We start from the raw sequence: 13746 nt of genomic DNA, 5'->3' as shown, positions 1-13746 counted from the left end.
ACCGGAAGTGACTTAATGACTAAAAGTTTAAAGGCTTCAAGGGACAAGAAATTAAAATAATCCCTGAAAATTTCTTGCAAATTGGTTGAATAGTTTTTGAGATATAAAGCAAAAAAGAAGTCAGAAGGAAAAACAAGAAGAATAATAATAGGGAAAAAGAAACCGAAGAATAACAAGAAGGTCTTCCGTTGGAAACGGAAGACCTTAACTAGACACGATCTCGTTGCGAGCAACGAGGAGGTCTTCCGTCTGATTTTAGAAATTGAGATTTATGTTCGATCTTGATTTTGCTATTTAACAGCTATACATGATTTAAAACAGGAAAAGAGGAATAAACATTTTAAGTGCCTGATACTATTTTGTTTCAGGTTTAAGAGTTTTGTTCAACAAGTGTTTAGAAATTCGTCACCGTTCTTGAGATATCTCAGAAAAAATATTTTAGGGGCCGGACCTTATCTCCTTATTGGGGCCGTTGAACAAAAATTGTAAGGTTGCATGTTATTAGGTACATTATTTTGAGCATCTTTTCTTTTATACTGCATTTCAAAATATTTTTTCTTTTTGAGATATAAGTTATCACATTTTTGGACTTTTGACCCCTAAAAATCCTTAATTACGTAACACATGAGAAAAATCATTATAATGTTAGGCTACACAACTATTAGATAAACATATTTGCTTCTATAATCTATTACGAAATACCCCTCGGTAAAGAACTATAGGAAAAAGACTATAGAGCCCTCTAGGTCCCTAATATTAGGGGCTAGCCCCTTTTTCATGGTATCAAATGAAAGGTCATTTGATTATAAAGACATTTTGTTCAACAAGTGTTCAGAAATCCGTTACCATTCTTGAGATATCTCAGAAAGAATATTTTAGGGGCCGGTCCCTTATCTCCTTATTGGGGCCGCTGAACCAAATTTTTTAGGCTGCATGTTGTTAAGGACATCATTATGAGCATCTTTTCTTTTATACTGCATTTCAAAATATTTTTCCGTTTTGAGATATAGGTGGTCAAAATTTTGGACTTCTGACCCCTAAAAATCCCTAATTACGTAACATATGAGAAAATCGTTATACTGCTTGGCTTCATAACTGTAAGATAAACATATTTGCTTCTATAATTTATTACAAAATATCCCTCAGGAAAGAACTATAGTAAAAAGACTTTAGAGCCCATTAGGTCCCTATAATTAGGGGCCAGCCCCTTTTTCTTGGTATCAAATGAAAGGTCATTTAATTATAAAGACATTTTGTTCAACAAGTGTTCAAAAATTCGTTACTATTCTTGAGATATCTGAGAAAGAATGTTTTAGGGGCCGGTCCCTTATCTCCTTATTAGGGCCGCTGAACCAAATTTTTTAGGTTGCATGGTGTTAAGTACATCATTTTGAGCATCTTTTCTTTTATACTGCATTTCAAAATATTTTTCCGTTTTGAGATATAGGTGATCAAAATTTTGGACTTCTGACCCCTAAAAATCCCTAATTACGTAACATATGAGAAAATCGTTATACTGCTTGGCTTTATAACTGTAAGATAAACATATTTTTTTCTATAATTTATTACAAAATATCCCTCGGTAAAGAGTTATGGGTAAAAGACTTTAGAGCCCTCTAGGTCCCTAATTTGAGGGGCCAGCCCCTTTTTTCTGATATCAGCAGAAAGGTCTTGTAAATATAAACTTTTTTTACATTACATGTTTTAACAAAATATTTTCCAGAAAAGAGATAAAGAGAGAAAAGCACAAAAATTCACGACGCTTTTTTAATGTCAATTTTCGAGCCATAGCGAGCTTTGGCGCCAGTAGTGCTTAACATACAAAACAACAATCATGCAAAACTTCAATCTTTCCTTTACCTACCGTAAAAATTTGAGCTTAATATCTCTTATACTTTAGGAGAACAACAGAAGACAAAATACCCATATAAAAATTAGAAAAATCTCAATATCTCAAAAACGGATGTGACGTCATCAATGCAAAAAATTTCCAATCAAGTTCAGACCACTATCTATCACATCCTAAAATTTGATTGAGATCGGCCGAGCCGTTTCTGAGAAATCGCGTGCACAAAAAAAGGAAGAAAAAAAATAATAATAACTAGACACGATCTCGTTGCGAGCAACGAGGAGGTCTTCCGTCCGATTTTAAGAAAAGGAAATGAAATTGCCTTTGATCTTCATCAACGAAACATATCATAAAATGCGGGGGGGATCTAATTTTGTTTCGAAATTATATACCGTTCTCGAGATATCTGGAAAAGATCATTTTAGGGACCGGCCCTATAACTCCTTTAAGGGATCAGGTAACAAAACAATGATGGTTGCATATTGTTAAGCATTCAACATTTTCTCCATTTTAATATATTGAAGATCAAACTTTCGGACTTCTGTCCCCTTAAACCCTAATTACGTAACAAAGGAGTAAACAATTGCCATTTATAGCTGTATAGTGTTTCGATGAATATCATTGCTTCTATCATCAAAAGACTTTTAGCCCCTTAAATCCCCTAATTACGTAACATATGAGATTTTTTAAAATCATATATGGATGCATAACTGGAAGATTAACATTTTTGCATTTTAAACATATTACAAAATATTTCTCAGTAAAATGCTATGGAAGAAAAACTTCAGAGCCTTTTCGCCTCTAATTTTAGGGGCCAGCCTCTTTTCTTTGGTGTCAATTGAAAGGTCTTTAGATATTAAACATATTTTGTTCAACAAGTGTCTAAAAATTCGTTACTGTTCTGGAGCTATCTGGGAAAGAATAGTTTAAGGGGCCGACCCCTTATTTCTCTATTGGGGCCAGAGAACGAAATGTTGTATTGAATATTGTTTAGAACATCTTTCTATGCATCTTTTATTCTATATTGCTTTTCAAAATATTTATCCTTTTTGTGATACAAGTGATCGAAATTTTGAATTTCTGGCCCCTTAAAACCCCAAATCACGTAACGCATGAGTTATTTTATATTATGAATAGTTAAATAACTGTAAGATAAACATTTTTGCTTCTTTAACATATTACAAATTACTTCTTAGTAAAGTGCTTTGGAAAAAAGACTTCAGAGCCCTTTTGGCCCCTAATTTGAGGGGCCAGCCCCTTTTTCTTGATATCAAATGAAAGGTCTTTTGATATTAAACATATTTTGTTCAACAAGTGTCTAGAAATTCATTACCGTTCTTGACCTATCTAGAAAAGAATAGTTTTAGGGGCCGACTCCTTATTTCCCTACTGGGGCCAGAGAACGAAATGTTGATGGTTGAATATTGTTTAGAACATCATTCTAAGCATTTTTTATTCTATATTGCTTTTCAAAATATTTGTCCTTTTTGTGATACAAGTGATCGAAATTTTGAACTTCTGGCCCCTTAAAACCCCTAATTATGTAACGCATGAATTCTTTTATATTATGAATAGTTAAATAACTGTAAGATGAACATGTTTGCTTCTTTAACATATTACAAATTACTTCTCAGTAAAGTGCTATGGAGGAAAGACTTTAGAGCCATTCTGGCCCCTAATTTTAGGGGCCAGCCCCTTTTTCTTGATGTCAAATGAAAGGTCTTTTAATATTCAACATATTTTGTTCAACAAGTGTCTCGAAATTCATTACCGTTCTTGAGCTATCTGGGAAAGAACGTTTTAGGGGCCGACCCCTTATCTCCATTTTGGGGCCACAGAACGAAATTGTGATGGTTGATTATTGTTTAGAACATCATTCTAAGCATCTTTTATTCTATATTGCTTTTCAAAATATTTGTCCTTTTTGTGATATAAGTGATCGAAATGTTGGACTTCTGGCTCCTTAAAACCCCTAATTACGTAATGCATGAAATTATTTTTATAATGAATAGAAAAATAACTGTAAGATGAACATTTTTGCTTCTTTAACATATTACAAAATATTTCTCAGTGAAGTGCTATGGAAGAAAGACTTCAGAGCCTTTTTGGCCCCTAATTTGAGGGGGCAGCCCCTTTTTCTTGATGTCGAAAGAAAGCTCTTGTAAAAATAAATTTTAATTGCTCTACATGTCTTAACAAAATATTATCGAGATAAGAGATATTTAAAGAAAACTAAGAAAAATCACTACATTTTTTACATCTCAATTTTCGGGTCCAGGCGAGCTTCGGTGCCTTTTGCGCCAGACAAAAATGGCTCACTTTAGACAAAACTACAATCATTTGTCTACAATTCCTGAAAATTTGAATTTGATATCTTTTATCGTTTAGGAGGAGTTCGACGGACAAGCTGACCCTCTAAAAATCGCTAAAACGTCAATATCTCTGAAACGGAAATGACGTCATCAAAATAAAAAATTTCCAATAAGGTTCAGATCATTATCTATTAGATCTGAAAGTTTCATGAAAATCAGCCGAGCCATTTCCGAGAACTCGCGTGCACAAAATTTGAAAGAAAAAAAACAAAAATAATAATAATAGGGAAGAAGAAACCGAAGAAAAACAATAAGGTCTTCCGTTGGAAACGGAAGACCTTAACTAGACACGATCTCGTTGCGAGCAACGAGGAGGTCTTCCGTCTGATTTTAGAAATTGAGATTTATGTTCGATCTTGATTTTGCTATTTAACACCTATACATGATTTAAAACATGAAAAGAGGATCTTCATTTTAAGTGCCAGATACCATTTTGTTTGAGGTCTAAGAGTTTTGTTCAACAAGTGTTTAGAAATTCGTCACCGTTCTTGAGATATCTGAGAAAGAATATTTTAGGGGCCGGACCTTATCTCCTTATTGGGGCCGCTGAACAAAAATTGTAAGGTTGCATGTTATTATGTACATTATTTTGAGCATCTTTTCTTTTATACTGCATTTCAAAATATTTTTTCTTTTTGAGATATAGGTTATCAAATTTTTGGACTTTTGACCCCTAAAAATCCTTAATTACGTAACACATTGGAAAATCATTATAATGTTACGCTACATAACTGTTTGATAAACATATTTGCTTCTATAATCTATTACGAAATACCCATCGGTAAAGGACTATAGGAAAAAGACTTAAGAGCCCTCTAGGTCCCTAATATTAGGGGCCAGCCCCTTTTTCATGGTATCAAATGAAAGGTCATTTGATTATAAAGACATGTTGTTCAACAAGTGTTCAGAAATTCGTTACCATTCTTGAGATATCTGAGAAAGAATGTTTTAGGGGCCGGTCCCTTATCTCCTTATTGGGGCCGCTGAAACAAATTTTTTAGGTTGCATGTTGTTAAGGTCATCATTTTGAGCATCTTTTCTTTGATACTGCATTTCAAAATATTTTTCCTTTTTGAGATATAGGTGAGCAAAATTTTGGACTTTTGACCCCTAAAATCCCCTAATTACGTAACATATGTGAAAATCGTTATACTCCTTGGCTTCATAACTGTTAGATAAACATATTTGCTTCTATAATTTATTACAAAATATCCCTCAGTAAAGAACTATAGTAAAAAGACTTTAGAGCCCTCTAGGTCCCTAATATTAGGGGCCAGCCCCTTTTTCTTGGTATCAAATGAAAGGTCATGTGATTATAAAGACATTTTGTTCAACAAGTGTTCAGAAATTCGTTACCATTCTTGAGATATCTGAGAAAGAATGTTTTAGGGGCCGGTCCCTTATCTCCTTATTGGGGCCGCTGAACCAAATTTTTTAGGTTGCATGGTGTTGAGTACATCATTTTGAGCATCTTTTTTTTTAAACTGCATTTCAAAATATTTTTCCGTTTTGAGATATAGGTGGTCAAAGTTTTGGACTTCTGACCTCTAAAAATCCCTAATTACGTAACATATGAGAAAATCGTTATACTGCTTGGCTTCATATCTGTAAGATAAACATATTTGCTTCTATAATTTATTACAAAATATCCCTCGGTAAAGAGTTATGGGTAAAAGACTTTAGAGCCCTCTAGGTCCCTTATTTGAGGGGCCAGCCCCTTTTTCCTGATATCAGCAGAAAGGTCTTGTAAATATAAACTTTTTTTACATTACATGTTTTAACAAAATATTTTCCAGAAAAGAGATAAAGAGAGAAAAGCACAAAAAATCACGACGCTTTTTTAATGTCAATTTTCGAGCCCTAGCGAGCTTTGGCGCCAGTAGTGCTAAACATACAAAACAATAATCATGCAAAACTTCAATCTTTCGTTTACCAACCGTAGAAATTTGAGCTTAATATCTCTTATAGTTTAGGAGAACAACAGAAGACAAAATACCCATATAAAAATTAGAAAAATCTCAATATCTCTAAAACGGATGTGACGTCATCAATACAAAAAATTTCCAATCAAGTTCAGACCACTATCTATCACATCCTAAAATTTGATTAAGATCGGCCGAGCCGTTTCTGAGAAATCGCGTGCACAAAAAAAGGAAGAAAAAAAATAATAATAACTAGACACGATCTCGTTGCGAGCAACGAGGAGGTCTTCCGTCCAATTTTTAGAAGGAAATATGACATCATCGACTTAGATTTTCGACAGCAAAACATAATATGGAAAAAGTACAAATCCATTGTATCAATACATAACTCTGAGATAAAGATATTTGCTTCTATAACCTTTCAAAAAATATCTCTCAGTAAAGTGCTACAGGTTAAAGACATTAGATCCCTTTGGTCCACTTAATTAAGGGGCCAGCCCCTTTTCTGATATAAAATGAAAGTTCATATAATTCTCAACACATTTTGTTCAACAGGTGTTTAGAAATTCGTTACCGTTCTGGAGATATATGAAAAGGAATGTTTTAGGGGCCGATCCTTTATCTCCTTATAGGGGCCGTTAAAAGAAAATTCAAAGGTTGAATATTGGTAAAAACATTAATTTGAACAACTTTTCTTCTGCATTGCATTACAGAATATTTTTCCTTTCTGAGATATGGGTGATCGAAATTTTGGACTTTTGGTCCCTAAAAACCCTGAAATACATGAAATACATGACAAAATCATTACATTGCTTGGATACATGACTGTGAGATAAACACATTTGCTTCTATAACATTTCACAAAATATCTCACAATAAAAGGTTATAGATAAACGACTTTAGAGCCCTTTGATCCCCCTCATTTTAGGGGCCAGCCCCTTCTTCTTGATATCAAATGAAAAAGGTTGTTTAATTCTAAACAAATTTTGTTCAACAAGTTTTTAAAAATTCGTTACCGTTCTGGAGATATATAAGAAAGAAGGTTTTAGGGGCATCCCATATATCCTTAAAGGGGCCGTTTGACGAAATTTTGAAGGTTGCATTTTGTTAAGAACATCATTTTGAACAACTTATCTTCTGTACTGTATAACAAGATATTTTTCCTTTCTGAGATATGGATGATTAAAATTTTGGACTTTTGGCCCCTAAAAAACCTTAATTACGTAACAAATGATAAAATCATTACATTGCTGGAATACATAACTGTAGGATAAACACATTTGCTACTATAACATTTCACAAAATATCTGTCAGTAAAGGGCTACAGATTAAAGACTTTAGAGCTTTTTGGTCCCCTAATTTTAGGGGCCAGCCCCTTTTTCTTGATATCAAATGAAAGGTTATTTAATTCTAAACAAATTTTGTTCAACAAGTATTTAGAAATTCGTTACCGTTTTGGAGATATATGAGAAAGAATGTTTTAGGGGCCAATCCCTTATCTCCTTTTAGGGGCCGTTTAACAAAATTTTGAAGGTTGCATTTTGTTAAGAACAATAATTTGAACAATTTATCTTCTGTATTGCATTACAAAATAGTTTTCCTTTCTGAGATATGGGTGATCGAAATTTTGGACTTTTGGCCCCTAAAAACCCTTAATTACGTAATTCATGACATAATCATTACATTGCTTGAATACATAACTGTGAGATAAACATATTTGCTTCTATAACATTTCACAAAATATCTCTCAGTGAAGGGCTACAGATTAAATACTTTAGAGCCCTTTGGACCCCTTATTTGAGGGGCCAGCCCCTTTTTCTTGATTTTAAAGAAAAGGTCTTGTAAATAGAAACTTTTTTTACATTACATGTCTTAACAAAATAGTTTTCAGAAAGAGATTATCAAAGAAAACCAGAAAAAAATACGACATTTTTTTCATCTCAATTTTCGGGTCCAGGCAAGCTTCGGCGCCTTTCAAGCCAGATCAAAATGAAAATAAAATTACAAATCTACAATCTTTTGTCTACTATCCCTGAAAGTTTGAACTCGATATCTTTTATCGTTTATGAGAAGTTCCACGGACAAGTCTCAAAAACGGAAGTGACGTCATCAATATAATAAAAAACCTATCAGGTTTAGATCATTATCTAATAGATCTGAAAGTTTCATGAAAATCAGCCTAGCCGTTTCTGAAAAATCGCGTGCACAAAAATTGTAAGAAAAAAAAGAAAAATAATAATAATAGGGAAAAAGAAATCGTACGAAAACAATAAGGTCTTCCGTTGGAAACGGAAGACCTTAATAATAGGGAAAAAGAAACCGAAGAATAACAAGAAGGTCTTCCGTTGGAAACGGAAGACCTTAATAATAGGGAAAAAGAAACCGAAGAATAACAAGAAGGAAGGTCTTCCGTTGGAAACGGAAGACCTTAATAATAGGGAAAAAGAAACCGAAGAATAACAAGAAGGTCTTCCGTTGGAAACGGAAGACCTTAACTAGACACGATCTCGTTGCGAGCAACGAGGAGGTCTTCCGTGCGATTTTTTGAAGGTTATATGAACTTGACTTTGATATTTGACCCTTTATCTCCTTATTGGGGTTACAAAAAATATTGATGGTTGAATTTTGTTAGGAACATCATTCTCAGCATTTTATTCTATATTGATTTTCAAAATAATGCTTTTTAAAAGATTTGTTCTGTTTGAGGTATGTTATCAAAGTTTTGTACTTCTGGTCCCTTAAAACCCATTAAAACCCCTTAATACGGAACAAGTTATAAAATAATTATAATATGTTGTTAAATAAATGTGAATTGAACATTCTTGCTTCCTAAACATATAACAAAATATTTTTCAGTAAAGTGCTATGGAAGAAAGACTTTAGAGCCCTTTTGGTCCCTAAATTGAAGGGCCAGCCCCTTTTTCTTGGCATCATACGAAAGTTCTTTTGATATTAAACATATTTTGTTCAACAAGTGTTTAGAAATTCTTTGCCGTTTTTGAGCTATATGGGATATGACATTTTAGGGGCCGACCCCTCATCTCCTTATTGGGGCCAGATAACGAAAATTTTATGATTGAATATTGTTTAAAACATCATTCTAAGCATCTTCTATTCTTTATCGCTTTTCAAAATATTTGTCCTTTTTGAGATATATTCGATCAAAGTTTTGGACTTTTGGCCCCTTAAAACCCCTAATTACGTAACGCATAATAAAAATTTATAATGTATAGTTTTATTAGTAAAAGATGAACATTTTTGCTTCTTAAACATATTACAAAACATTTCTCAGTAAAGTGCTATGGAAGACAGACTTTAGAGCCCTTTTGGCCCCTAAATTGAAGGGCCAGCCCCTTTTTCTTGGCATCATACGAAAGTTCTTTTGATATTAAACATATTTTGTTCAACAAGTGTTTAGAAATTCTTTGCCGTTTTTTAGCTATATGGGATAGGACATTTTAGGGGCCGACCCCTCATCTCCTTATTGGGGCCAGATAACGAAAATTTTGTGATTGAATATTGTTTAAAACATCATTCTAAGCATCTTTTATTCTATATTGCTTTTCAAAATATTTGTCCTTTTTGAGATATATTCGATCGAAATTTTGGACTTTTGTCCCCTTAAAACCCCTAATTACGTAACGCATAATAAAAAAATTATAATGTATGGTTTAATTAGTGAAAGATGAACATTTTTGCTTCTTAAACATATTACAAAACATTTCTCAGTAAAGTGCTATAGAAGAAAGACTTTAGAGCCCTTTTGGCCCCTAAATTGAAGGGCCAGCCCCTTTTTCTTGGCATCATACGAAAGTTCTTTTGATATTAAACATATTTTGTTCAACAAGTGTTTAGAAATTCTTTGCCGTTTAAGAGCTATCTGGGATAGGACATTTTAGGGGCCGACCCTTCATCTCCTTATTGGGGCCAGATAACGAAAATTTTATGATTGAATATTGTTTAAAACAGCATTCTAAGCATCTTCTATTCTATATTGCTTTTCAAAATATTTGTCCTTTTTGAGATATATTCGATCGAAATGTTGGACTTTTGGCCCCTTAAAACCCCTAATTACGTAATGCATAATAAAAAATTTATAATGTTTAGTTTTATTAGTAAAAGATAAACATTTTTGCTTCTTAAACATATTACAAAATATTTCTCAGTAAAGTGCTATGGGAGAAAGACTTTAGAGCCCTTTTGGCCCCTTATTTGAGGGACCAGCCCCTTTTTCTTTTTATCAAACGGAAGATCTTGTAAATATAAATTTTATTTGCTCTATATGTTAATGTAAAATATTTTCAGGAAAGGAGATAAAGAACAAAAACCATTAAACATTACGTCGTTTTTTTAAACTCGATTTTCGGGTCCAGGCGAGCTTCAATGCCTTTGAAGCCAGACAACCACAAATGCCTTTAAACACATTTACAATCTTTTGTCTACAATCCCTGAAAATTTAAATTCAATATCTTTTTTCGTTTAGGAGGAGATAGCAGGACAAAATTACCCTCTAAAAATCACTAAAACGTCAATATCTCCCGAACGGATATGACGTCATCAAAATAAAAAATTATATATAAGGTTTTAATCAATATCTACAAGATCTGAAATTTTCACGAAAATCGGTCAAGTCGTTTTCAAAAAATCGCTTGTACAAAAAAGCGTAAGAAAAAAAAAATAATAAAAGGGAAAAAGAAACGAAGCAATAACAATAAGGTCTTCCGTTGGAAACGGAAGACCTTAATAAGAAGAATAGGGAAAAAGAAACAAAGCAATAACAATAAGGTCTTCCGTTTCCAACGGAAGACCTTAACAAGTGAAAAGCTGTCAATGTGACAGCAAACCGGGTTTTCTTTTATGTAAACTGTATCCATAATCCATGTCAACCCTTATCCAGTGAAATGGAGTACCCTACATGTATATGCAACATTTTGCCAAAAAATGACTAAGTTCAAAAGCTAGTATTTTTTTTATAAATTATCGGAAATCAAAATCCTAGCAATATGCACACCTCTGATATATGTACAGTTGATCTGCAAAAGAACAACTTCCTATCTTGAAAACTGTAGGAGGAGTTATCCGTACAATGAGGGTACCCTATATGCAACATTTTGCCAACAAATGACTAAGTTCAAAAGCTGGTATTTTTTCGATTAATTATCAGAAATCAAAATCCTAGCAATATGCACACCTCTGATATATGTACAATTGATCTGCAAAAGAACAACTTCCTATCTTGAAAACTGTAGGAGGAGTTATCCGTACAATGAGGGTACCCTATATGCAACATTTTGCAAAAAATGACTAAGTTCAAAAGCTGGTATTTTTTCGATAAATTATCGGAAATCAAAATCCTAGCAATATGCACACCTCTGATATATGTACAATTGATCTGCAAAAGAAAAACTTCCTATCTTGAGAACTGTAGGAGGAGTTATCCGTACAATGAGGGTTCCCTATATGCAATATTTTGCCAAAAAATGACTAAGTTTAAAAGCTGGTATTTTTTCGATAAATTATCGGAAATCAAAATCCTAGCAATATGCACACCTCTGATATATGTACAATTGATCTGCAAAAGAAAAACTTCCTATCTTGAGAACTGTAGGAGGAGTTATCCGTACAATGAGGGTTCCCTATATGCAATATTTTGCCAAAAAATGACTAAGTTCAAAAGCTGATATTTTTTCGATAAATTATCGGAAATCAAAATCCTAGCAATATGCACACCTCTGATATATGTACAATTGATCTGCAAAAGAAAAACTTCCTATCTTGAAAACTGTAGGAGGAGTTATCCGTACAATGAGGGTACCCTTTTGGCAGCCGCCCGCCCGCCATTTTCACCATTTTAATAACCGGATTTTTCCGTTGGAAAACCCGGTTAAAAACTGAGGACAGTTTATTATTTATATTAAAAATGAGGAGAAGGAATGATGAGGGGTAAATTTGAGTGCATTAGTAAATAATGATTTATATAGAGTTACATATTACTGTTCTTTATCAGGAAAACCTTGGAATGCTAATCAACGATCCAAACAATCCAGGAAAGTTCGACTCTGTCTTTGTGGACAAGATTAGAGAAAGACAAGCGATCATTCTAGCCGAGTCGTCTAAGAAACCTGCAATGACCTTGCTGAACTCAATTCTCGGTTGTGTCTTCAAAGATGAAGAACTTGCAGGCTCATCTGGGCTGGGACTAAGGAAAAGTGGAGATGACAAAAAGCCACCACTTAATAAATTAAATGTTGATGCAGTCAGAGGTCTGTATTTAAAGCTGCTTGTTCCGATTTTTTTGTTATTACAGTATAAACAATTTTCCCATACAAATCTTTTATCTTAGAAAGTTTTGTACTTTCTCCTATTTACACCAGCAGAATCAGTCTCCTTTCAAAGTTAGAAGTATTCAAAGTAAATAAAAATAATTTCTTTTTGGGCAAACGAAAAAACAAACCAAAATGCATCACGGGAATGTTTAGAAAAAGAAACCGTTTGGTTTCGTCCCCCGAATGATTGGTGTTATTCAACCAGCATGCTATGCATTGATTGTAAAGAAAACAAACTTCAGAAATACTAGCGAACAAAATGTACAACTGTTTTTTTGCAATTTGATAATTTCGACCTTTATTTAAAGTGATGCCAGAGTCGTATGCAACCATACCCGTCTCTTCGTCAGGGGTGAAATTTAACATTAGGCGAAATAATGCGCTACCCTTTTATGTCGTTTGTTTTGTTAGCAAATTTTTTACTTATTTTCCTTCATTGAAATATGGCTTAATTAACTGGGAAAACTACTGCAATGTCTATTATTATACACATACTTAGCATAACCATCGTTTAAAAGCAAGCATAAAATTTGATATAACATCGGATCACGCAGCTTTAAAGCAATAAATTAATTTTCAAATAATAATTAAGGTCTCCCATTTCCAACGGAAGACCTTATAGTTTTCGTACTGTTTCTTCTTATTTTTTCCACAAATTTTGTGCACGCGATATCTCGAAAACTATTCGGCCGATTTCGACCAGTTTTTCACAGATGATTGCCAGTGGTCATAATTCTAGATTTTGAAATCGTCACTTCCGGTTCCAAATTACGGCCGATTTTGTAAATATTTAGGACCAATTTTGTGCAGACATAAACTCAGAGACTATCAGAGATGTGAATATGAAATTTTCAGGATAGGTAGACCATAGTTTGAAGTTGCACAATGCAGTTTTTTTACGCCAGTGGCGCAGGTTAACCTAGGCTTGACAATTGGATACGAATTTTGAATCAAAAGTTTTATACGTTTTGATCTGTATCTTTTTATGAGTTGATATTTTCTTAAAACATATATAAATAAAGTGGTAGAGAATTAAAAGTTATTTCCAACAAAACCAAGAAATAGGGGGCTGCCCCCTTAAATTAGGGGCTAAGACACTCGTAATCTCTACAACAAATAACTTAAATACGATACAGATTTTGTAATGCATTATAGAAGCAAAGTTGTCGATCGTAACAATACACTGTATCTATCAGGCAAAATCATTGCCACGCCCATTTATTACGTAATTTAGGATTCTGAGGGGCCCATAAAGGATCTAGAGGGCAGGCCCCTAA

This window comes from Magallana gigas, chromosome 1 (assembly GCF_963853765.1).
Source record: "Magallana gigas chromosome 1, xbMagGiga1.1, whole genome shotgun sequence".
In the NCBI taxonomy this organism is placed as follows: Eukaryota; Metazoa; Mollusca; class Bivalvia; order Ostreida; family Ostreidae; genus Magallana; species Magallana gigas.
The sequence above is the reverse complement of the archived record's forward strand: the minus strand, read 5'-3'. Positions refer to the sequence as shown.